At 46.6% G+C, this 25,002-nt stretch overlaps 2 long non-coding RNA genes across 4 annotated transcripts in view; one reads left to right on the forward strand and one right to left on the reverse strand.

The window, feature by feature from the left end:
- Window positions 1-783: 783 nt before the first annotated feature.
- Window positions 784-25,002, reverse strand: part of LOC122226773 — a 37,472-nt gene continuing 13,253 nt past the window's right edge. Inside the window, exon 4 of one of the 2 annotated variants that reach the window (XR_006205762.1) lies at window positions 784-1,259. This is a non-coding gene — a long non-coding RNA (uncharacterized LOC122226773). The remainder of the gene's footprint in view (window positions 1,260-25,002) is intronic. The other variant, XR_006205761.1, reaches the window with a different exon arrangement.
- LOC122226774 lies at window positions 8,781-11,866 on the forward strand. Of its 2 annotated transcripts, none has more exons than XR_006205764.1 (3): window positions 8,781-8,835; window positions 10,590-10,972; window positions 11,422-11,866. It is a non-coding gene; the product is annotated as an uncharacterized LOC122226774 (long non-coding RNA). The 2 variants fall into 2 exon arrangements; XR_006205763.1 differs by lacking the exon at window positions 8,781-8,835 and adding an exon at window positions 10,101-10,276.

Below are 25,002 nucleotides of genomic sequence, written 5' to 3' on the forward strand. Positions count from 1 at the left end.
GGTGGCTGCCCAGGACTCCCTCTGAGTTCCATTAGGAAACATTGGGTTTTTTTGAAACAAGCACTTGAGAAGGGATTTCAGCTCCCTGGGTTTCTGGGTGACTTCCTCTGTGGTTGGCTCGTCCCTCTGCCTCCTGGTACCTCTGTCAGGCATTCTGAGCTTCCAGCAATCTTCGTCAGAAAGAGGATAATTACGGCTGGTGTCCACCTGGGCTCTGTTGGTCTGGCTTAGTCCCTGGCAAGCTGCTTCTCACAGACAGTTGAAATGGAGGTTCGTATACCCTTCAGATGACGGGTAACCCTTGGGCCCCTCAACCCCTGTGTGAGCCCCTCCTGTCCCTAAATCCCAGGAATAGAGAAGGGGACCCATATTGAGCACTAGCACCACAACCTGTTTAGTTTGTGGAAAAGCAATACCTTCTAAAGTATCCATCTTATACCTAGAACTGAGAAGGGTTTCACTCCGAATGCTAAGACATACAAGTGTATAAAGAGCTGTGGGTGTAGCCCCGTGCCATGGTTGTACAGCAGGAGGTTATGGATGACTCCCCCGGCAGCACTCGGGGCTCCCTTTGAAGCATGTGGCTGATCCCCTCTGGGAAACAATCCTTCAGGCCCCATCTTTGCCAGGGATATATCTTTGGCGAAGCCATAGCTAATGGGAATTTGGGAATACATAAGATGGGTATGGACAGCTAATAGGAATATACAAAGTTCAAGAGACCATGAGGTTGGAACCAGATGGCTGAGAAATGTCTTCAGCTTACCATCCACGCACAAGGACAATACCATTTCAGTTTACTCAGGGAGCAGCAGGAGGAGAAATGGATCATTATGAGGGCCACATAACTCAGAGATGGCTTCCCTGTGTTGAAGGAGCTCAAGACAGTTAGCCCACCACTGTAATTGGATTGGGGCAGTAGGGAAGGGGGGTGTAAAAACTTAGAACACAAAATTTGGTGCCTAAAAGCCACAGGCTGATAAAGAAAAGAGGAAGAAAGGTCACAGTCTTTGGATTTATTCCTCCATGCTGCCATTTTCCAGGATACAGTTCAGTTCGTTGGCAGGTGTGTTTCAGAACACTTGGGGACAGGAAAAATAGACAAGCATGTATTTTGGGGGAGTTCAGGACTGAGTAATTCTCAAGTGGATTTGCTCACATTGCCAGGATTAGATTGACTCATTCACTTAGGCTGAGGGGTCGTAATGCAGAAGACTTCGTTCCTCCCGGTAGACCATCTCAGCACATTCCACGGCATTCTGTGGGGAAAGCAGAGAGCTTCAGAACCATACCAGCTCTTCTAGAGGCTGGCCCAAATGAAACATAGTGGGCAGAGGGCTGGCTGGAGCGGGGGACTCAAAAGAGAGAGAATTGAGGGAATGGGGTGGACCACACTGAGCACAGAAGGTGCTGGGTGGGTCTGTCATTCAGGGTCAAGATGGAAGAAAGGTTGCTGCTGCAGAACATTCAAGAAGACTTGGAACAAAACAGATTGACTGGAAAATAGGTAAGGAAAATGAATCTTAAAAAACAGTAAATCTGAAAATACCAGATGCTGACGATATGTGGGAAATGGGTATTTTTAAACACTGTGTTGGCAGGTACCCTGGGACCGCGTGGCAATCCTCAGTAAGCTGAAGGTGTGCATACCCGGGACCCAGCCATGCTGCTCCTGGGTGTATCCCCACTGAGGTCTTTGGCACAGGTGTTCCAGAAAACAAGCACGAAGATTTTTTTTTTTTGAAGCACTGTTTGTAATAGCAAAAAAAGTGAAAACAATCTGTCTCTAGGCAAAAGAATGGACAAAATGAACTCTAACTTGCTCGTGGGAGGCATTCTATACTGCAGTTAAAGTGAATGAACTATATCATCATGTATCAACATGTAAAATCTCAAACACATATTGCGTTAGAAGAGCAGGTTGCAATACGGTACACACGGTGATTCCTTTTACATAAAGTTTCGAAACACATACAAATGGTACTCTTCGGTTTAAAAATGCACTTGAGGCACCTGGCTGGCTCGGTCAGTAGAGCATGTGACTCTTGCCCTCAGAGTTACAAGTGCAAGCCCCACATTAGGTGCAGAGATTACTTAAAAATAAAATCTTTAGGGGCACCTGGGTGGCTCGTCAGTTAAGTGTTCAAATTTGGCTCAGGTCATGATCTCCTGGTTTGTGGGTTCGAGCCCCACGTCGGGCCCTGTGCTGACAGCATGGAGCCTGCTTTGGATTCTGTGTCTCCTTCTCTCTCTCTGTCCCTCCCCGGCTTTGCTCTGTCTCTCTCTCTCTCAAAACTAAACACTAAAAAAAAATTTTTTTAGTGTGTTTATAATATGTACCAAAGACAGAAACATACATGGGGTGAATTTCACCAACCTCAGGGAAGTGGTTACCTTTGAGGAGAGAAGGAAGGAAAAGCCACATACGGATTTAGCTATGTTTGTAGAGCTTTATCTCTTTAAAATAAATAAATAAACTAACTAACTAAATAAATAAATAAATAAGGCAAAATATTAGCATCTGTCTAATCTCAGTGTCTGTCTACAGATGTTGACCTATATTACATTTCACACTTGTGGTAGACTGAATGATGGTCCCAGAGATGTCCCTCCATGACCTAATCCTCAGAATCCATGCATATCCTACCGCCTGCGGTAAATGGGCCCTCGCAAATATGAGTAAGTTAAGGATCTTGAGATAGGGAGATTATCCTGAATTATCCTGGGCCCAATGTAATCACGAGGGTCCTTCGGGAGGCAGGAGAGTTAGTCAGAGAGAGGAGATGTGATCGTGGATGTAGAGGTTGGAGGGATGTGCTTTGAAGGTGGAAAAAGAGGCCACTAGCCAAGGAACGCAGGCAGCCCCTAGAAACCAGAAGAGGTTAGAAAACAGATTCTTCCCCGAAGTTCCAGAAAAAATGCAGCCCTGTCAGTATCTTGGTTTTGGACTCTGACCCCCAGAACTGTAAGGGAATAAATTTGTGTTGATTTAAGCCGCTAAATTCACGATAACTTGATATAGCAGCAACAGAAAACTAATACAGTGTCTTGGGGGGCATTGTTTCATAATTCAAAAGTTTGCTTGCTTTTCTTTTATGATGGTAAGTTGGGAGAAGAGCAGTAAAGTAGAGCCTAGGCCCTGTCTTCCTGTTCCTCCTCCTTTAGAGGAGGTTGAGCCATTGAGGAACCCTCCTCACCCCAGCCTCTGGAGTTTCTGGAAGCCCTGGTTGTCAGAACATGCCCAGAGCTTTGGGGTGAGCCACACCCCGGGAGAACTTCCGGAGCCGGTTCCCTCCGTCCCTGGAAGGTAAAGCTGCCAGAAGCCCACAGAAATCTGAGGTGACTACAGAGATGAACACGAGCACTGCGTGAGGAGCTCCCCCAACGCTCCCTGGCCCTTGTACTATCTCCTGCAGAGGCCGCGTGGGCTGCCGGGGCGGGGGGAGGGCAGCCAGTGCCCAGGGGCTTTGCCTGGGAGTGAAGACTCCAGATGTTGGATGGCCAGGCACCCCTCCAAGGCCAGAAGTCTTATGCAGGGGGGTGGGCAGCAGCACTGTGCTAACAGGAGCCTCGACTTGGGTCAGTGCCCTCCCAGGGCAGTTCGGCAGGCGGCTGCTGCCTGAGATCTGATGGGTGCAGGTGAGAAGTCTGGCCAAGGGAGCCAGTTGTTGAAGAGGTTGGCTGCAACAGAGACCGATAGGAGAGGGGGCTAAGGGCATGTAAGGATCCAGAAAGACTTGTTTTCAGGAAAAGAAACATCTGGGTATATCTGTGTGCATGTGTGTGTGCATGTATGGGTAGGAGGGCTGTTGTGGGGAGAGATGTTCGGTTGGGGGGTGTAGGAGTGGAGGCCAAAGGCTGTGGAAGAAGAGGCTTGAGGGTCCAGAACATGGCACAGGCAGAGGAGTGATCCTGGGTGGGAGGAAAGATGGTTCTTCTCTTTCCAGAGCTGGAGACTAGTTGAGAAAGACATGGACAAGCGTCTGGAAGGACATGACACCCCACCCACCCCAGAGTCAGCCTGGTGCGGGAGTGGGGGACAAGGGACGATCAAGAGGCTGCATTCACTCCATGTGGGTCACTTGAATTGTGTTATAGTAAAGATGTATTCCTGTACTACTTGTGAAATTAAAAATAAATATATGAAACCCAACGGGCACCTGGGTGGCTCAGTCCGTTAAACGTCGGACTCTTGATTTCGGCTCAGGTCACGCTCTCGCCATTCACGAGTTTGAACCCCGCATCGGGCTCTACACTGACAGTGTGGAGCCTGCTTGCGATTCTCCCTCTGTTTCTCTCTCTGCCTCTCCCCTGCTCCCACTCGCTCTCGCTCTCTCAAAAATAAATAGACATTAAAAAATATATTAAACCCTATAAATATTATAGTTAGTTGTTCAGAAAAGTGGCAGACAGGTGTAAGATTCACTGAAGGGGTAGGATGGGGTTTCCGGATCAGACTAAGTATAGGGGCCCCTCAGGGGGAAAAGCTGAAGAAGTAAAGGGAACGTGTAACAAGTCTTGAGGCTGCAAGACACCATGGCCAGAGCAAGGACCCTGCTGGAGAGGAAATGGCAGCTGAGGAGATGAGGATCAGATGCTTCAGGGTCTCTGGGAGGCATTTTGAAAGCACAGACTCCACCCCCACCCTCACCCCTGAGTCAGGAAGCCTTCCAGGGGCTCTGGAATTCCCTTGCATTTCAACGGACTCCATTTCATTCATTCATTCATTCATTCATTCATTCATTCATTCATTTTGAGAGAGAAAGATCAAGTGTGAGCAGGGGAGGGGCAGAGAGAGAGGCAGAATCCCAAGCAGGCTCCATGCTCAGCCCAGAGCCTGATGCAGGGCTTGACCCCACAAACTGTGAGATCATGACCTGAGCCAAATCACGAGTTGGATGCTTAACCGACTGAGCCACCCAGGCGCCCCTATATTTATTTAAGTAATCTTTGCACCCAAGGTGGGGCTCGAACTCAGGACCCCAGAGATCAAGAGTCACATGTTCTACTGACTGAGCCAGCCAGATACCCCCCCCCCCCCACCAAACTCCATTTTATTTTTTTATTTTTGGGGGGTTTTTTAAATGTGTATTTATTTTAGAGAGTGGGGGAGGGGCAGAGAGAGGCAGGGGACAGAGGATCTGGAAGGGGCTCTGTGCTGGCAGCAGGGAGCCTGATGCGGGGCTCAAACTCATGAATCGTGAGATCATGACCTGAGCCGAAGTCAGATGCTTAACTGAGTCACCCACACGGACCCTGATGCGATCTGTGGACACCATCTCCTCCTCTAAAGGACTTCTCCCCCCAGACATGTGGCTCAGCACCATGGCTCTGGTTACCTGCGACCTAACCTGCAGGCATCTTCCCAAGAGCCTCCCTCCTGCTTTTCTGCCAGCTTCTCTCCACACAGCGTCCTCACCCATCTCCACAGACTCACTCAACCCAAGGTCCCGCACACTCAGAATGAAACACTGAAGGGGAAAACCCTTCCATGGGTCACAGGGCCAGGGAGGGGCTGAGTTAACCCTCAGACTCACCCCGGCTGAGAATATGTCTTTTCTTTCTCTCTTTTTTTAATTTTATTTTTAAGTAATTTCTACACCCAGTGTGGGGCCCATACTCATAACCCCAAGATCAAGAGCTGCACGCTCTACTGACTAAGCCAGCCGGTCGCCCCAGAATATTTCTTATCAACTGCAGTTTTTATAAGGTAGTAAAATACAAAATAACGGTCTAGCTTGGCATGTTCAGAACTTAAATAAATACAACATAAAACAGGTGAGGGGGCGGGGCTTGGCTGACTCAGTTGGTGGAATAGGTGACTCTTCATCTCAGGGCTGTGAGTTGGATCCCCATAAGTGTAGAGGTTACTTTTTTAAAAATCTTGAGGGGCACCGGGTGGCTCAGTCATTGGAGCGTCCGACTCCTGATTTTGGTTCAGGTCATGACCACCTGGTTTGTGAGTTCAAGCCCCATGTTGGGCTCTATGCTGACAGTGCGGAGCCTGCTTGGGATTCTCTCCCTGCCCCTCCCCTGCTCACATTCTCTCTCTCTCTCTCTCAAAATAAATAAACAAACCTTTAAAAAATCTTAAGAAAAAAAAAGCAATACAATCATGGGTCTACAATTCTGAAAAAAAGGAAAAAAAATTATAAACACATTTTTTTCCCCTTTTTCTTTTAGCAACAGTACTGCAATGAGCATTTTTGTAGCCGTATATTTTGGACACCTTAAAGATTCCTTCCAGATAACTTGTAGAGGTAGAACTGACAGGTCAGAAGATACTTGTAATTTTAAAGCTTGATTTCTCTCCAAAAAGGCTGTTCCAATTCTTTCACATTTCTAGAAATAATTCAGGAGAAAGCTGCTGCCCAATAGTGGGCATTGATCTGCTATAATCTGATGGTAATAAGGGGAAATGTTATTTTAAATGGTTTTATTTTGACTTCTTTGTATTAAGGAGATTAGACATTTTCTCTTCTTATTTCATTTATTTCATTGTTTTGATTCCTCTGCCCTGCTCACATCATCCATCTATCTGTTTGGTGCCATGTGCTTTATCAGAGCCCTTTGATGATGAGGGTATTTGCCTCTGTTGCCACATACATCTGGAAAATGTATTTTCCACATGTGTCTTTTGCCTTTAAATATGTTTTGCTGGTGGGGCGCCTGGGTGGCTCAGTCCGTCAAGCGTCTGACTGGATTTCAGCTCAGGTCATGATCTCACAATTCGAGAGTGTGAGCCCCGCATCGGGCTTGGTGCTGACAGCACAGAGCCTGCTTGGGATTTTCTCTCTCCCTCTCTCCGCCCTTCCCCCGCTCTCTCTCCCTTAAAATAAATAAATAAACTTAAAAAAAATTTTAATAAATAAATATGTTTTGTGAGTTTTGACATATAGAAATTTTTCATTAAAAAATTAGATCTAGGAGTGCCAGTCTGGCTCCGTTGGAAGAGCATGAACTCTTGATCTCAGCGTCATGAGTTCAAGCCCCACGCTGAGTGCACAGATTACTAAAGAAAATATATAAACTTAAGAAAATTTAAGTCTAATAGGATTTGTTTTGTTTATTTCTATTTCTGTCTTGAATGTGGCACTCATCAATACTTCAGGAAACGAGGTACCATAGTCCCCCTTTATCCATGATTTCACTTCGGGTCTCATCACCCCGTCAACCATGGCCTGGGAGGAGGTGACCCTCCTTCTGATGTAACATCAGAAGGTCAACAGTAGCCTAATGCTAACGTCACAATGCCTACGTCATTCACCTCACTTCATCTCATCATGTAGACTTTTTATCATCTTGTATCATCACATGAAGGGTGAGCCCAGTACGATAAGATACTCTGAAAGAGAGAGATACATCCACATAACATATATATGGGTTTTTTTTTTCAAATTGTGGTATATTTTTATAATCGTTCTATTATCAGTTATTGTGGTTAATCTTTTACTGTGCCTAATTTATAAATGAAACTTATCAAATAAATCATTGGTATATCTGTACAGGAAAAAACAGCATATATAGGGTTTGGTACCACTCACAGTTTCAAGCATCCACTGGGGGTCTTGGGAAGTATTCCCCAAGGATAAGAGGGGACTGCTGTATGAATAGTAAGAATAAAAAGGAATATTGAGAGAGGGAGATAACGTAAGGAGAGGCTGAGTGTGGCAAGATCCCTATTCACTGTAGCCGATCCAGGTTCACACTGGAATTCCTGTCAGAGGTTGAGATGGAGGGATGGAGGAGGGAGGGAGGGAGGGAAGGAAGGGCAAAGGGGAAAAGGGACAGAGGAAGGACGGACCTGTATGGCAGGGGAGGGCCCAGCTAGACCCAGTGTATAGATCTGAGGATGTCTCCAGGGTGGTCCTGTCTCCAGGGTGGAACTGGAGGAAGCAGACTGCTGTGGCCAGGAAAACCAGATTATCTCATCCCAGAAGCCAACGCCGTGTCTGAAACATCCAGAGAAGGGGACAGAACCTACACGGGGGGCTGTCCTTGGACCCAAGGGAGGGCACAGCTGTTTACTAGACAGGCAGTCTAAACACCACACCGGAAGTTCCGCAGAATCAAGGTCACATTGACTTTGGTCAAGGCAGCTGGGGAGACCAGGTCAAAGGTGAGTCCTCAGTTTGCCCATCCCTAAGAAGTGAGGGGTGCTGCCCGAAGGAGCTTTTACCTGCTGCTCACTTTACAAAGACTCCACAGTTGTGTTCCTGTTTGCCAAGTTCGAATTTTAAAAACCACTGAAGTCAGTAAACTTGCCTTTCTCCCACAAAAAGCTGAAAAACCCTCAAACATGGTTTGTCTGTGAATTTTAAAAATTGTTCTCTGAGGGGTGCCTCAGTCAGCTAAGCATCTGACTCTTGACTTCAGCTCAGGTCATGATCTCACAGTTTGAGAGTTCAAGCCCCACATAGGGCTCCAGGCTGACAGTCGGAGCCTGCTTGGGATTCTCTCTCCTTCTCTCTCTGTGCCTCTCGGCCTCAAAAAAAAAAACAAAAAAAACAAAAAAAACAAAAAACCTTAAAAAAAATTGGCCTCTGTGTTTTCACATTGTGTGTTTAGTGTTCTGCATAGTTGAATTTGAAAACAAAGGTCAGAAGCATTCTTCCTGACTTACTGTAGACGTTTCAAAAGAACAGGCTCTGGCTAATACTAAGAAGTTACAGAAATAGACTGTTTGGTCACTGGCTGCTTAAAATGGAAAAGCCAAAGTTTTTCCGAGAGGAAACAAAAGGACGTGAGGAGTCTAGACTCTGACCACTCTAACGGTGTGTGTGTGACTGAGTGGGACTGGAAGTTTTGGGGGGCTTGCTCAGCACTCTAAATCCGGTAAGCATTTTGGGGTGCTGATGAGCAGGATCTTTAGCTGCACAGCTGTTTTTTCCCTTTTTTTTTTTTTTTTTTTAATTTTGAGAGAGAGAGAATATGTGCATGGGGGAGGCTCAGAGAGAGAGAGAGAGAGAGAGAGAGAATCTGAAGCAGGCTCTGAGCTTTCAGCAAGGAGCCCAATGCGGGGCTGGAACTCACGCTGTGAGATCAAGACCTGACCCAAGGTCAGGAGGTCTGTCGCTTAACCGACTGAGCCAACCAGGCGCATCTCTGAACGAAGGCAGTTCTCGGTGGCGAGAGGGTGTGCCTGGGGCAGCCAGCCGGCTCCGTGGGATCCTGCCCCTGTGGAAACAGTATGAATGTGTGATCCCAGAGAGGGTGTGTGTCCCTGGGCCTGGCATTCTGTGTTACCAGGCAACCCAATGTGTCTGGGTGTGTCCCCTCAGAGCTCGCTCTCCTGCTAAAGTCTCCGGGCACAGCCTGCCTGGAGGGTGTCTGAGCTGTGACCATCCCCACCTGATCAGGTCTGTGACAGCCCCCGTGTCTAGCCTCAGTGAATACATGCACAAAAACACGAGGGGTGCGTGGCTCAGGTTCTCACAGACTGCTACCTCTGGATATTGTAGCTGAAACTAGAAGTTTCCGTTTGGCCGTGTGTGTGTGTGTGTGTGTGTGTGTGTGTGTGTGTGTGTGCAGACCCCTCTGCGTCTGAGTGTTGGACTATGTAAGGCTCCAGAAGGACCCTGCGTGTGGCTGAGGGTTGAGAGCTCCTCCAGGAGCTGTTGTCCTCTCTGGGGACCGGCCTTGGGCATCAGGGGAATTCTGCAACAGTGATGGCACCTGACAGTCTTTTCACTGTCCTTGCAGGAATCTTTTGAACTCAGTATTTGGAACCAGCCCCAAGTCTCTTGGTACCGTGGGCAGCGATCCCTCTAGGCAAAACTCAAATGTCTGGAAAAGTAACAAGGCAGACCTATGAGTGCCTAAAACTGGTCCTTAAAGGAATTTTTCAGAAAGAAAAAAAAAAAGGGATTTAAAAATATTTTGAACAAAGAAAGAGACATCTTTGAAATAATCAAAGCACTTTCTAGGTTGATTCCTTTAGAGTTCTGTTCTATTTTGATTCTTAAGAGGTCTATTTTAATATTAAGGAGGTAAAAAAAAAAAAAAGTTCAGAACAGGAGATGATTTGCTCCTGCCTCACAGGGAGGTGGAGACAGAGTTGGGACAAGAACCTGATCCTAGGGTTCACCCCCCCCCCCCCCAGGGTTTTCCCAGCCTGTTTCTGTTTCTGTTTACTTCTGTGTGTGTCTCTGGGCGTGTCCCCCTCTGGGTTGTGCACAAGCAGGCTCTAGGTGTGTCCCAGCTCAGAGCAGCTCCGCCAGCGGGGTGTTTCTCCCCTGCAGGGAAATTCCAGGGGGCAGAGCCGGCCTCAGCTGCGGTGAGACATTATTTCCTTGGGAGGAAACCGGCTCTCGGCAGCCAGGAAAGAAACAGTTTCCATTCTGAGAAGGAGGAGAGGAGAGAGGAGGGAGGAGGGAAGTGGGTGGGAGGAGGAAGGGGGAGGAGGTGGGAGGGGAAAGACGGTGGGTGGAGGGAGGGGAGAGGGGGAGGGGGAGGAGGCCGAAGGGAGTGGGGAGGTGGAAGGAGAGGAGGGAGGTGGGACGGAGCCACCCCAGGGCCCACAGGCCCGCGGGCTCCCTGAAGCCTCCAGACACGGTTTAAATTTAGCCCTTCTATTCTGGTTCTTGCAGCTCAGCCTCGCCCCGCAGCCATACAGCTGGCCAGTTTCCCCAAGCACGACTGCTCCTCCAGACAAGGTAGAGGGCGGAATGTGTGAGCTTTTCTCCTGGAGAGGGCACCCCCCCTCCCCCGTGTCTTCTGGCCCCGTGGAATTGGGAGGTACAGAGGAATGGAAGAAACCCACCACCCTAACTCACATTCGGAACCTGGGGCCCCCATGTGCGCGCTCCACTGACGCCACCCCCAGAAAGCATCATGGAGAGGAGGCCACGTGCTCAGCTGAGATGGGAACCGACCTAGTCCCGGTTCACTGGCTGGTGGAAACTCAGGCAAGAGAAGGAATGATTAAGGGAACATGCAGGAGGAACAGCAATGAGACATCATCCTAATTCCGGTGAGGCCACCTCATTCTGGTCTCTGCTCAGATGTCCCTTCCCTGACCACACCAGCCCCCACCTCTCCCTCCCTGCCTCTCACCTGCTTCCTTTTCTCCCGGTGTACCCGGCCATCTGATGATGGCACGTACACCTTTGTTTAATGGAAGATCCAGGAGAGCAGGGCTCGGCTTTGCTCACTGCCGTGTCCCCAGCGTCTAGGGAAGTTGGCTGCATTAACTGAACACTTGCTCTGTGCCAGGCACTGTATCATGTGCTTTAAATGCGTTAAGTAATCTTAGCCTTACTGTGGTCCTGTGAGGGTTTTTACCCAAGTAGAAAAATGAAGCCCAGAGAAGTTAAGAATCTTGCCCAAGGACATAGGATTTGACCCTGGCCCTCTGTGCTCCTACACGTGCCCTGGATCGCCAACCATAGTGACTTGGCCCTTTCCTCCACCCTCGCACAGCCTCTGCTGGGGGGACTACCCCGCTCCTTCTGCCCTTGCTGGAGTTCCCTGTGCCAGTCTCAGGAATGCTGAACCAAACCCCTAGACCCTGAGCACCCCCAGCCAGCCTGGCCTTTGGACAAGGAGAAGAGGAGCATTCATACTGAAGGGATCCAGAATCTCTCACTGTGAGTGGTTTCTCCCATACTCCCAGTATCTAAAAGCAGAGCCTCCCGGAAGGATTCAGCTGTCACCAGTCTCCTCCTCAGGAGATGGGCTCTTTCCACTGGAGAGAAATCTGCTTTGGAGTGAGAAATCACATAAGCAGGTATTGTCACAAGACTACCATATTTCCTATCTATTTTCCTAAGGGCCTACTTATCTTTCCTAAAAGCCATTTGATGGGACACCTGGGTGGCTCAGTCGGTTAAGCATCTGACTCATGGCTTCACCTCAGGGCATGATCTCATGGTTTTGTGAGTTGGAGCCCCCTCGTCGGGCTCTGCACCAACCGTGCGGAGCCTGCTGGGGATTCTCTCTCTCTCCCTCTATCCTGCCCCTCCCCTGCTCATGCTGTCTCTGTCTCTCTCAAAATAAATAAATAACATTGATAAATAAATAAATAAAATCCATTTGTTTTCCTGTAAATGCCCTTCTCCCCCTCCCCTTCCCCTATTAGGGTGGTATAGAAGCCCCAAATTCTAACCACCTCCTTGAATTTCATTTTTCTGTGAACTCACATGCATGTATATGAATTTTAAAATATCTCTTCTTTTGCAAATCTGTGTTTTGCCAGTTTAATTTGCATGTTCCCAAGAACTGAACCTAAGAGCGTACAGAAAAAAGTCTTCCTCCCAAACAATGCCAAGTTCAACCTGGAAGGAGAAACACCGGTGGTGCCATTTTTCAGATGGAAGGGGACCCGCTGACCCTGACCATTTGTTAGCAGTCAGGATGGATTTGTGCTAATTTTTCTGCTATCTGATCACTGTACATGGAAGGTCACTATGATCTCTGCAACTGAGTTTCTTTCACACAGAGCAAACAGACACTGGAACCTACTTCCTCAGTCTGACTAGCATGCCTCCAGTTAAAAGGCCCACCAGGAAGAGCCCCTGCCCCCAAGCAGCAGGTTCACTGGCCTAAGAGGGCAAAGTGGGCACTTACTCTGGGGGAAATCACTGTGGTCTGCAGTGCAACCCTTAGCTCTGTGGACCAGAGGGGATCCTTTTGGCAAGATTGACTCACACTAATCAAACTCACCAAGCACTGATGTAAAAACCAGAATGCTATCTTCCTATTTTGCCGAGAAGCCTGCTTGGCCCACGAGATGCTTACGTTGGCAGGTGTGGATGGTCTCTCTTTCCTGCTGGGTGAGTCTGGCAGGAAACTATACTAGAATGAGAAGTATAGTGGGTGGGCCTGGCATCTATTGGTGTATCTCAGTGGCCCAAAGTGATGAAAGGGTCAGATGTCTATGAGAAGAAGCCCCCTGCTGGACGTGTGGTTTGTTGGGAGAAAGCACCCATTCTTCAGCTCAAAGCTTATTTCAGAGAATGGCATGTTAACCCTGATAAACTTGGAACGGGAACTGCTCTTAGTGCAGGGACACAGGGCAGCCTATCCACCAGGCCCACCCCCAGGGAGCACTTCGACCTCTTAGCATCGTTCTGAGGTGTTCCCAGCGGTGGCTGCTGGCCTGCGGACATATCTGGTGAGAGAAGCTGGGCAGGAGAGCTGGTTGGCTGCCAGTAGGAGAGTGACATTTATTATATAGAGCCCCATGGTTGGCTTGGGAAGACAAGGTTAATCTCTGGACAGACAGAGATCTTGAACCCTAGCACTTGGATTTGGGACACCACAAGTAGACTTCTACCCAAAGAGCAACTCACCCCTAGCCCTGCCCAAAATTTACCACATAGTCATTTTTGGAGTTAAGGTACAATAGTCCTGTGAGACCCCTTTTGAAAAGCAAATCCACCTAAAGAGGAATACAGAATTCTTTCACCTAGGATCCTTGGAATTTTGTAGGTGGGTAAATGAATTCTAGAACTACCCTGCAATTTCTGGCTATATCTGAGTACTCCTGTTTCTGTGGAAAGACATTCTTTTTCCACAGACTGCTTGGAAATGACCAGAGAAGTAAAAAGGAAAGATCCAGGAGGGAAGTATTTATATGTAGATAGAAGCAATTTTCAAGACAATATTGTTAAACAAAAAAGCCAGGTGCAGACCAGGTGCCTAACATTTAAATAAGAAAAGGCAGGGTTCCAGCTCATGTTCATTTTTGCTTTAGATGTGGGGAGCGGCTCTGGAAGGAAGGCGAAGCTGGTGAAGTTTGAGGCCAGCGGGACAGGGAGGGAGAGAAGCTTCTCACCACATTCTCATTTCGACTTTTAACTAGTGGCCCATGTGCTCAAAGAACAATCGGTTTTTAAAAATCCATTCCGGGGGCGCCTGGGTGTCTCGGTCGGTTAAGCGTCCGACTTCGGCTCAGGTCATGATCTCGCGGTCCGTGAGTTCGAGCCCCGCGTTGGGCTCTGTGCTGACTGCTCAGAGCCTGGAGCCTGTTTCAGATTCTGTGTCTCCCTCTCTCTCTGCCCCTCCCCTGTTCATGCTCTGTCTCTCTCTGTCTCAAAAATAAATAAACGTTAAAATAAATAAATAAATAAATAAATAAATAAATAAATAAATGAAAATCCATTCAGGGGCACCTGGGTGGCTCAGTCGGTTAAGCGTCGACTTCGTCTCAGGTCATGATCTCATGGTCCGCGAGTTCGAGCCCCGCGTCGGGCTCTGTGCTGACAGCTCAGAGCCTGAAGCCTGTTTCGGATTCTGTGTCTCCCTCTCTCTCTGACCCTCCCCTGCTCATTCTGTCTCTCTCTGTCTCAAAAATAAATAAATAAACATTAAAAAAAATAATAAAATAAAAATCCATTCGGCCTGATACTCCACCACAGGTGCTCCCGCCTCTGGCTTCAAGTCCTAGTTCTGTGCTGGGCTGTTCACCTGCTCCCAAACCCTCATCATGGGCCAGGCAGCACCACACATCCGCGGTGCAGGGACCCAGGGACCCTGGCAGGGAGCAAGTGTCGAGTGGGAGTGGCAGGCCCGGAGGGTCCTCCAGCAAGACTTGTGGCACAGTCCATATCTTCACTTACACCTCATAATGCCCAGAAAGACTAGAAGGACCACAAGCATCTAACCAAGGCCATGGGGTTAGGGAAACTGAAGGACTCAAAAAAAAAAAAAAAAAAAAAAAAAAGTCTGCCTTTTGCTCCTTTTCCTGCTTCTATTCTTGCTAGGACTTGCACCCCCACCCCACTCTTCACATGCCTCATAATGCAAATAGCGTATGTCCTCCTTGTAAAGGATGAGGAGTTCATGATTACTCTAGAACAGGTAATCTCTAAGGAAGGACCAGGTGAGAAAGACTGAAGGAAGACATCGTATCTGTATTCCAGACTGCCCCCCCCCCCCAACCTGCCCGCCACCCCGGCACAACACAGCTCACCGCCAAGACCCACTGGTTCCAAGGAATAACACCCGGGCCCTGTGTTCTAACCAGATCCTGGATGTCTGAGAAGACCCATATACCAGACCCAGGAAAATAGAAGAGACTCTCCTTTCCTTTCTGAGCCTCCCAGACACCTTGTACACACTCGCTCGCTCTCTCTCTCTCTCGCTCTCGCTCTCTCTCCCTTCAGTAAGCTCTGCTTTTACCCCCTGCTGGCTTGAGTTTGATTTCTATCCTGGGAGCAGCCAGAGACCCTCTCAGCTGGTCCCTCAGGACCCCCCCACCCCTGGGTCCCCAGACGTGGCCTGCTGGCATTACCCCCAGGGTGTCATGTGGCCCACCCCCAGCAGATGGCAGCATGTAGCTGGCCTGCTGAGGAAGGGTGCCAGGCACACACAGCACCCAGGAATGGGGACTGGATGCCCAGAGAGAGGACTGGCAGGGTGATTCTGAGGGCAGGAGGTGCTGTGGACAGGACTGAGCAGGCCCCTTCATCTTTTCTGTTCCATAGGCCACTCTGGAGTCTGGTGAGACCCTTGGACCCTTCCCAGAGTGAGACTTTTAGTTGTTTGCTTTTAAGTAATGTCTACACTCAACATGGGGCTCTAACTCACAACCCAGAGATCAAGAGTCACATGCTCTACGAACTGAGCCATCCAGGTACCCCCAGAGTAAGATTTTTAAATGCATAAAGTAAAATGCCCAGGATTACAAACGAGGCAAGTTATACTGAAGTACAGTATAGTGGTGGGCCTGATAACTTCTATGATTTTGAACTCATGATGAGCGTAGATATTCAAAATGTTGGCAACTGTGATGTGTTATGGAAATAGCTCTCACTCCCAGTAGGGACAAAGTCCCAGTAACCGCCTGCACTAATGTGATGTGATGTCTACACACACAATGGAAGGAAATGCTAGATTTCAATGAAAGATTAACGAAAATAGACATGTAAAAATTTCCCTTGCAAATTCATGGACTCCTAGAACCTTAATCACAGGCGAAGAAACTGAGGAGTGAAGGTTTGAAGGGGCACCAAGTGGGGAAGAAAAGATGGATTTCTAGCCCATCTCTCCAAACCAGTGTGTACTTTCAAAGTGAGTGTCCGAGGGCTCCTGGGGGGCTCAGTCTGTTAACTGTCTGACTCTTGACCTCAGCTCAGGTCATGATCTCCCAGTTCGTGGGATTGAGCCCCGAGTCCGGCTCTGCACTGATGGAGAGGAGCCTGTTGGATTCTCTCTCCCTCTCTCTCTCTCCTTCTCTCTCTGTCTCTGATTTTCCCCATGTGCATACCAGCACACACTTTCCTTCAAAATAAATAAACTTTAGGAAAACAAAGTGAGGCAGCGCCTGGGTGGCTTAGGCCGTTAAAGCGTCTGACTTTGGCTTAGGTCATGATCTCATGGTTCCTGAGTTTGAGCCCCACATCGGGCTCTCTGCTCTGCGAATAGAGCCTGCTTTGGATCCTTTGTCCCTCTTTCTCTCTGCCCCTTCCATTCTCTCTCTCTCTCTCCCTCTCTCTCAAAAAATAAATAAAAACATTTTTAAAAAACAAAGTGAGGGGGCGCCTGGGTGGCTCAGTCGGTTGAGCGTCCGACTTCAGCTCAGGTCACGATCTCACGGTTAGTGAGTTCGAGCCCCGCGTCAGGCTCTGGGCTGATGGCTCAGAGCCTGGAGCCTGCTTCTGATTCTGTGTCTCCCTCTCTCTCTGCCCCTCCCCCATTCATGCTCTGTCTCTCTCTGTCTCAAAAATAAATAAACATAAAAAAAAAAAAATTAAAAAAACAACAACAAACAAACAAACAAACAAAGTGAGTGTCAGAAACAAAACCAAAAAAATGTCAGAGACACAAAAGGGGTCTGGGGACTGGTCTAGCTTCTGCTAGGACACTTTGCCCCAGCTGGACACAGGCACGAAGTTTACGAGGGTGGATGTCCCACCCAACCCCTCCAGGCTCTCTGGTGACAGTTGAAAAACAGGGCCCGGCTGGGAAGACCGGTCGGGGTTTCTCTCCCTCTCATTTCTCCATCTCCCCTCCAACATCCCCCCTCCGCCACCCCCTCCGCTGCACTTCTGGGGAGACCATGCCCGAGGAGCTGGAAGCCAAGAAATCCCCAGGAGCCTCCTCCCTTGGGAAGGTAGTTCACCCCAATAATGGCCAACAGCAAGGAAGCCGGGGGAAGGCCTTCCTTCTGCTCATGCTTCAATCTTAACAGATACTCTGAGTCTTACTAAAAAGAGAAGCACAGGGGCACCTGGGTGGCTCTGTGGGTTAGGCGTCTGACTTCAGCTCAGGTCACGATCTCACGGTTTGTGGGTTCAAGCCCTGCATCGGGCTCTGCACTGATAGCTCGGAGCCTGGAGCCTGCTTTGGATTCTGTGTCTCTCTCTCTCTGCTCCTCCCCCACTTGTGCTCTTTCTCTCTCAAGCATAAATAAACATTTTTTAAAAATTAAAAAAAGACAGAGAGAAACACAGGCCAAAAATGGCGACACCAGGCCAGGCCAAGTCACCAAACTGGGCTCAACACCTAACCTGATTGCAGTTTCAACCTCTGCTAGAATGGAAGTTTTAGCCTGTCAATTGGCGTGTTTTAAGTGTATTGTTTTTTTTAAAGTAATCTTTATATCCAACGTAGGGCTCGAACTCCTGTCACCTGGGTCTTCTGCCTCCCAAAAGGATCAGGAGATAATCCACCCAACAAGACCTTCCCTGCCCTTTCCCTTAAAGGAAAGTGACTCTGCCTCAAGCAATCCTTTCTTCTCTTTTGCTAATAACTTCCTTGCCCCACCCTCCTTCCTATAAAAACTTTCCATTTTGTACAACTCTTGGAGGTTCCCCTCTACTTGCTAGAGAGGATACTGCCCAATTCATCAGTTGCTGAATTAGATCTTCAATTTACTCAGCTGAATTTTTGTTCTTTAGCAGTCTGAACCTAAAAACAGGGCAAGGGCACCTGAGTGGCTCAGTCGGTTAAGCATCCGGCTCAGGTCAGGATCTCAAGGTTGGTGTGTTTGAGCCCTGCCTCAGGCTCTGTGCTGACAGCTCGGAGCCTGGAGCTGCTTTGGTTTCTGTCTCTCTCTCAAAATGAATAAACATTGAAAAAAAAAAAAATTTTTTTTTTTAAGTTATTTAAAAAACAGGTCAGCCAGATGCAGTTTACTAATTGTTTGTTTGTTTGTTTGTTTGTTTTTTAAGATTTTATTTTTTGGGGCCCCTGGGTGGCTCAGTCAGTTAAGCCTCTGACTTCGGCTCAGGTCATGATCTCACTGCTGGTGGGTTGGTGGGTTCGAGCCTTGCATGGGGATCTGTGCTGACAACTCAAGAGCCTCGAGCCTGCTGTGGATTGTGTCTCCCTCTCTCTCTGCCCCTCCCCCACTCGCTCTTGATTTTTATCTCTAAGATAAACATTAAAAAAAAAAAAGATTTTTTAAAAAAGTAATCTCCACAGTCAACATGGGGCTCAAACTCACAACCCCAAGATTAAGAGTTGCATGCTCAACCGACTGAGCCTGGGTACAGTCTTACTTTATGTCTCAGGGCTTGGCATATTCCTTTTCAGTTTCACTTGTGTTTTAAAAAATTTGAAACCCACATGAAAATAAGCAAAATGGATGCCCATTTACCCCCCAACCAGATTCTACAATTATCAATTTTCTGATAATTTTGCTTGACCTGGTGGATTCACCCAGTTTTGAAAATCAATTAATAAGTTTAGCCAATAGATGGTTGAATACTCAAGTAGTAACCTCTTAAGAAGGAGTGCAAAAGGCTGAGAAGGAGAAGAGATAAATTGGAAAGACTTCAGGAAGCACGTGCACGTGTGCATGCGTGCGAGCGTGTGCGTGTGTGTAGTGTTCTTAAATGCCAAGAAATAGATCTGCAAGGGTACATAGCAAATGCTGAAGGTGCCCTGGGGGTAGCAGGAGCAGGGAGAGAGATGAGACACAGGCTTCTGCATTTTATCTGTATAGGTGTCAGCATTTTTCAAAAAAATTTAACCACAAGCATGTACTACCATTGGACTTCTAAAAAATTATAAAATAGGGGCACCTGGGTGGCTTAGTTCATTAAGCATCTGACTCTTGATTTCAACTCAGATCATGATCTCACGGTTTGTGAGTTTAAGTCCATGCTGGCAGTGAGGAGCCTGCTTGGGATTCTCTCTCTCTCTCTCTCTCTCTCTCTCTCTCTCTCCTCCCCCCCCCCCCCGCCCGCCACCTCTGCCCCTCCTACTCATGCTCTCTCTCTCTTTCTCAATATAAATAAATAAACTTAAAAATTTTTTAAATTAAAAATTATAAAATAAGAAAAAGTCTTTTTCAAAGACTTTCTTTTTCTCAAGTACTGTCAGCCCACTGAACAGGAGCTGAAAATGGGTTTATAATTAACACAGGAAAAGTCTTCCTTAAACTTTAGCTTGAGGGCTTGGAATTTCCCATAGGGACAATAGAAAGGAGACATTCTCAGCAGGGTCTTCAGTTAAGATTCTCCTTGCCAAGCCCACAGCCTGCCCTTCCAACAGTAGTTTACCAAAGCCTGAAAGAGGTGTTGCCTAGCTAGCGAATGGCCTATGGACGGAGGTGATGCTGGAGTATCTGGAGGCTCCCTCTCTGGGGTTTTGCCAAAGGAATTGATACATTTTCTGTTGAGGGATGGACCAACTGCTAGCAACCCAGAACTGTTGAGGTTCCAGATTTGGAGTCATCTATGCCTCCAAAAAGCCACACCTGAGAGCTTTAGAGAAGCACTTCTCTGATGTGAAATGTGCCAGGAAGCCCTGGAGGCAGATTCTGATTCAATAGCTCTGGGGTGGGGCCCCAAGACTCTACATTTCTTTCCTTTTTTAAATTTAAAAAAATTTTCTTTTTTAATATTTTATTTATTTTTGAGAGAGACAGAGAGAGAGAGAATGAGAATGAGTGGGGGAGGGGCAGAGAGAGAAGGAGACACAGAATCCGAAGCAGGCTCCAGGCTCTGAGCTGTCAGCACACAGCCCGAAGCGGGACTTGAACTGGTGAACCACAAGATCGTGACCTGAGCCGAAGTCGGACGCTCAACCAACTGAGCCACCCAGGCGCCCCAAGACTCTGCATTTCTAACCAGCTTCCTGGCCCACAGCCTTGCTTGAGTAGGGAGGTTCTGGAGTACTTGACCTAGAGGCCCTCTATCCTCTCGAACTTGCTCCTTTGACTCCACGGCCTGTCAACATACATTAAAATGTGGCTGACAGACAGTTCCTGGTGCCATAAGTATGAGCTTGACTGCTGCATCCCTCACTCCTGAGGGACACTGGTGTCACTATGTTTGGGCACAACTTCATCATGGTACTGGTGCCAGCTTCCCAGAGGGAGCCTTCTCATCCCACGCCTAGCCCCGCAGAGTGGTCAGGTGCAGAGCAGGGGGTGGGGTACAGCTCTCCCTGCCCAACCTTACCTTCCATGAAGTGCCTTAGCTGCCTAGGCAAGCGTGCATTTCTCAACCTGCCCATGAAACCAGTTTCCCCAGATCCTTACAAAATGGTTCCTTACAAAACGGATCCTTACAAAATGGTTCCCCATAGGGTGTGCCTCCCCCATCCAGTTGTGGAACAAAAACCATTTGTCAAAAACTGAAAAATGGGAATAAATGTTGTTGAAAGGACATGAGGAATCATATTCTTCTACTTTTTTTTTTTTTTGAGAGAGTGAGAGAACACAAGCAGAGGAGGAGGAGGAGAGGGAGAGGGAGGGAGAGAATCTTAAACTTCATCTCATGATCTCATGATCCATCTCATGATCCATCGATCATGACCTGAGCCAAAATAAAGAGTTGGACGTTTAATCGACTGAGCCACCCAGGCGCCCCCTCCTACTTTTTCGTATGTTGAAAATTATTTAATTTTTTTTAAATTTAAGGGTGGCTCAGTCGGGTAAGCCTCTGACTTCAGCTCAGGTCATGATCTCGCAGTTCATGAGTTTGAGCCCCACGTCAGATTCTGTGCTGACAGTGTGGACCCTGGAGCCTGCTTTGGATTCTGTGTCTCCGTCTCTCTCTCTGCCCCTTCTCTGCTCACACTCTGTTTCTCTCTCTCTCTCTCAAAAAATAAAATAAAATAAAATAAAATAAAATAAAATAAAATAAAATAAAATAAACATTAAAAAAAATAATAAAATAAAGTTTAAAGCAGTTTATTCTTTGGGGTGCCTGGCTGGCTCAGTTGGCAAGGCATGTGACTCTTGATCTCAGGGTTGTAAGTCCAAGCCCCACTCTTGGGTGTAGAAATTGCTTAAAAAAATAAAATATATTCTTAAAAAAAAGAAAGAAAACTGCTCTAAAAGCAGATAACCTTAGAAGTACATATACAGGAAAAAGTCCTTGGGTTCATCATCACTAACAACAAATTTGAAAGTCTGCCCAACTACAAGATCCTAAATGCCTATGTGAGGGTGGAAAAAATTTCCTTCTACTATTCTAAGTTCTTTGGCTAGTCTAATAATTAAATGAAAATTAAACAGGAAAAAAAAAAGCAAATTTAATTAGGTATATAAAAAAGCCCTATAAAAATATGAGATCCAAGGGGTGCCTGGGTGGCTCAGTCAGTAAGTGTCTCACTTTGGCTCAGATAATGATCTCACGGTTCATGGGTTTGAGCCCCATGTCCGGCTCTGTGCTGACAGCTCGGAGCCTGGAGCCTGCTTTGGATTCTGTGTCTCCCTCTCTCTCTGCCCCTCCCCTGCTCATGCTCTGTCTCCCTCTCTGTCAAAAATAAACATTAAAAAAAAATTTTTTCTTTTAAACAAGACCCAATGTCAGTCAAGCAATTGAGGCTTACATGCCACCCTGAGCTAGGGAAAGGGATGGGGCTGGGACATCGAAGGGGAGGAGGGCAATTTTCAGGACCATGAGAAGAGTAGATGTTTCCTAGGCAGGTGTTGGCCCTGCCATGCAGGTAAGTCTTTCAGGAGATATATATATATATATATATATATATATATATTATATATATATATATATATATATGTGTGTGTGTGTGTGTGTGTGTATCTGGTAATAGCTCTCTTTCTGGGTCAGGCTCCCCATCTAACCATCTAAATTTTTTTAGGCAATTAAGGGAGGGGTAAAAGTTTTTCTGGAGTCCGCTGGGACTTGATTGCCTTCAGGTCAAAATAATCTACATGCCAAAGTGGCACATTTTGGGGTGGCACGTTCTGGTCCCGTTCGGTCCCATCTCTGAAACTTTCCCAAGAAGCTTCACAGTCCATAAGTTGAATTGGTAGGTTGCCTCATCTCACTAAGCCAGTCTCTTAGGCCCAAGAATAGGCCAGTTCAGTTAAACAGTTGTGTCTTATTTTAAGACAGAAATGCAGGTGGGCTCTCAAAGTTGGGCCTATTGTGCAAGCAATCAGATATTTAATAAGAGGCATTTCTATGGAAACAAAAGGAAAACAATGGTTAATGATTGGAGAAGATTATACTCCCGATTTCTGAGTTCTGAGGGCAGCCAGTTGAGAAGATTTCTAGATATCTGTTTGGAAACCTCTTCAGATGCAGTAAGACCAGGTAACGGCAACCTGATAGATTTTTCTGGTTGGCAGTTTTAATGTCTCTGGTGGTCTTTCTGAGGGGCCACACAGATACAGGCATGAAGACTATCCTTATATGACATGTTGTGGTGATTTCTTTGAAGTTTATATCAGTTGTCCAGCTTTAGCTTGCTTGCGTGGCTCTGGGAAAAGAGCAGTTTTAGTCCTCAATGATTCCAGGTCAGAGGGTCAAAAAAGTAGACTATGCAGGGTCCCTGGCTGGCTCAGTTGGTACAGCATGTGACTTGCGATCTTGGGATTGTAAATTTGAACCCCATGTTGGGTGTAGAGATTACTTAATAAAATCTTTTTTTTTCATGTTTATTTATTTTTGAGAGAGACAGAGTGCAAGTGGGGGAGGGGCAGGGGGAGAGGGAGACGCAGAATCTGAAGCAGGCTTCAGGCTCCCCGAGCTGTCAGCACAAAGCCCAAAGCAGGGCTCAAACCCATGAATCATGAGATCATGACCTGAGCGGAAGTTGGATGCTCAACAGACTGAGCCACCCAGGCGCCCCACTGGATCTTGGGGACCTGTCTTCAAGCCCCATGTTGGATATAGAGTTTAGTTAAATAAATAAACTGAAAAAAAAAAAAAGAAAAGAAAAAAAGTAGGGGCGCCTGGGTGGCTCAGATAAGTGTCTGACTCTTGATTTCAGCTCAGGTCACAATCTCAGTCTTGAGATCAAGCCCCATGTTGGTCTGTGCACTGGGTGTGGGGCCTGCTTGAGACTCTCCTTCTCTCTCTGCCCTTCCCCCACTTATTCTCTCTCTCTCTCTCTCTCAAATAAATAAATATATATATATATTTTTAAAGTAGAAGAATATGATTTCTCATGTACATTCAACAGTCAGAAAATCGGAAATGTTAGTTTGAAGAGCTGTAGCCAAATATTAGAGGAAACTAGAAGAATTCAGGACCCGTGTCAGTTTATAAGTCGCAACAAAACCTGGGAGACAATTGGCAGGACTAGAATCCGATATCCACATGGGCGTACTATAGTTTCCTTTGACACATAATTTTCTCTCTATTTTTCTAATTTAATTTTTTTAACATTTATTCATTTTTGAGAGTGACAGAGACGGAGCGTGAGCGGGGAAGGGGCAGAGAGAGAGGGAGACAGAGGATTGTGCTGACAGCAGAAACATAATTTTCTCTTTATAGTCAGCCCCATTTCTACCAAAGATAACCACAGTAAGACTAATTTGTTTGCAAATTAAGTCTAGTTTGGATAACCTTGGCCTGATTATTTACTTAAGTGAAGCAAGAATAATGACTTACCATATACGCTCTTTCAAATCTGCTTTGCTGGAACTTTTCATAAGGAATCTCATATTGGACTTTTAAAAGCCTCTCAAGGCTAAGCCAAGCCAATGACTCACCATCAGACTTTGCCTGCAATACGTATAGATTTGGGTGTATTCTTTTTTTCTTGAGGTCCCCAAAATATTCTAAGGTTCCTGAGCCTGCCGGAGATTGACCTTCTTTACTTGCGTAGTAAAACTGCTGGGAACTCTGTCTGTAAGCAGGATACCAGACCAATTTTTTCAAGGGCATTATTGGCTCTATAAAGTCAATATTAGTTCCTTAAAGCTGTCTGATCATATCTGAGCCTATGCTTTTATTCTCAAATATGACATTCTAGTCAAAGCCTTGGTAATTTATAACCAATGTTTCCAATTGTGTCCTATTACAGGAGAACAGATTCTTATTGAACTTAAGCAAATAAATGTACTGTCATAAAGAATATTCGCTAAGTTTCCCAATACTGGAAGGATCAGGCAGGGAAAGAAAGTAAATGTTTCATCTTTGTTTACAAAGGTGTACTTTACCAAATTGGTGTAAGTCATAGTTAGCTTCAGAAAAAAGTGAAAGGGCACCTGGGTGGCTCAGCTGGTTGAGCTTCTGACTCTTGGTTTCAGCTCAGGTCATGATCTCATGGTTATGAGAACAAGCCCCACATCAAGATCTGTGCTGAGTATGGAGCCTGCTTAAGATTCTCTCTCTCTCTGTCCCTTCCCCGCTCTTGCTCTTTCTCTCTCTCACACAAATAATAATAATAATTATACACACACACACTTCTTAAAAAAAAGGGGGGTAAGCAAAAGAGAAAAAAGTTTCCTTAAATCTGGAGGAATAAAACATTAAGGAACCAGCAACATTTCAAGCAAAAAGTCATAAAAAACTATAATCGTCCTCCTCAGTTCATTCAGTCCCATGTTAATTCTTATTCTGCTTGAATCCAGTATTTGCATTAGTTCTGGAAATTCTTACCCAGTTCAGTCTAATGATCTTAAAGTTATCAGAAACCTATACTTGTCAAAGTCCTTTCCAAGAATTTCCTCAAAGAAGCACTTTTGCCAGAACACTTTTGTGAAAGCATCAGAGTAAAACAGTAACTCTCCGTAAATGACAAAGGCCTATAATGGCCATGGTTAAAGACCTAACAACAATTCATTATAATGCAATCAACAAGGAAATGTGGTTATTTCTATGACATATGATATTTTAAGACAATAAC

The sequence above is a fragment of the Panthera leo genome, chromosome C1, assembly GCF_018350215.1.
Source record: "Panthera leo isolate Ple1 chromosome C1, P.leo_Ple1_pat1.1, whole genome shotgun sequence".
Classification (NCBI taxonomy): Eukaryota; Metazoa; Chordata; class Mammalia; order Carnivora; family Felidae; genus Panthera; species Panthera leo.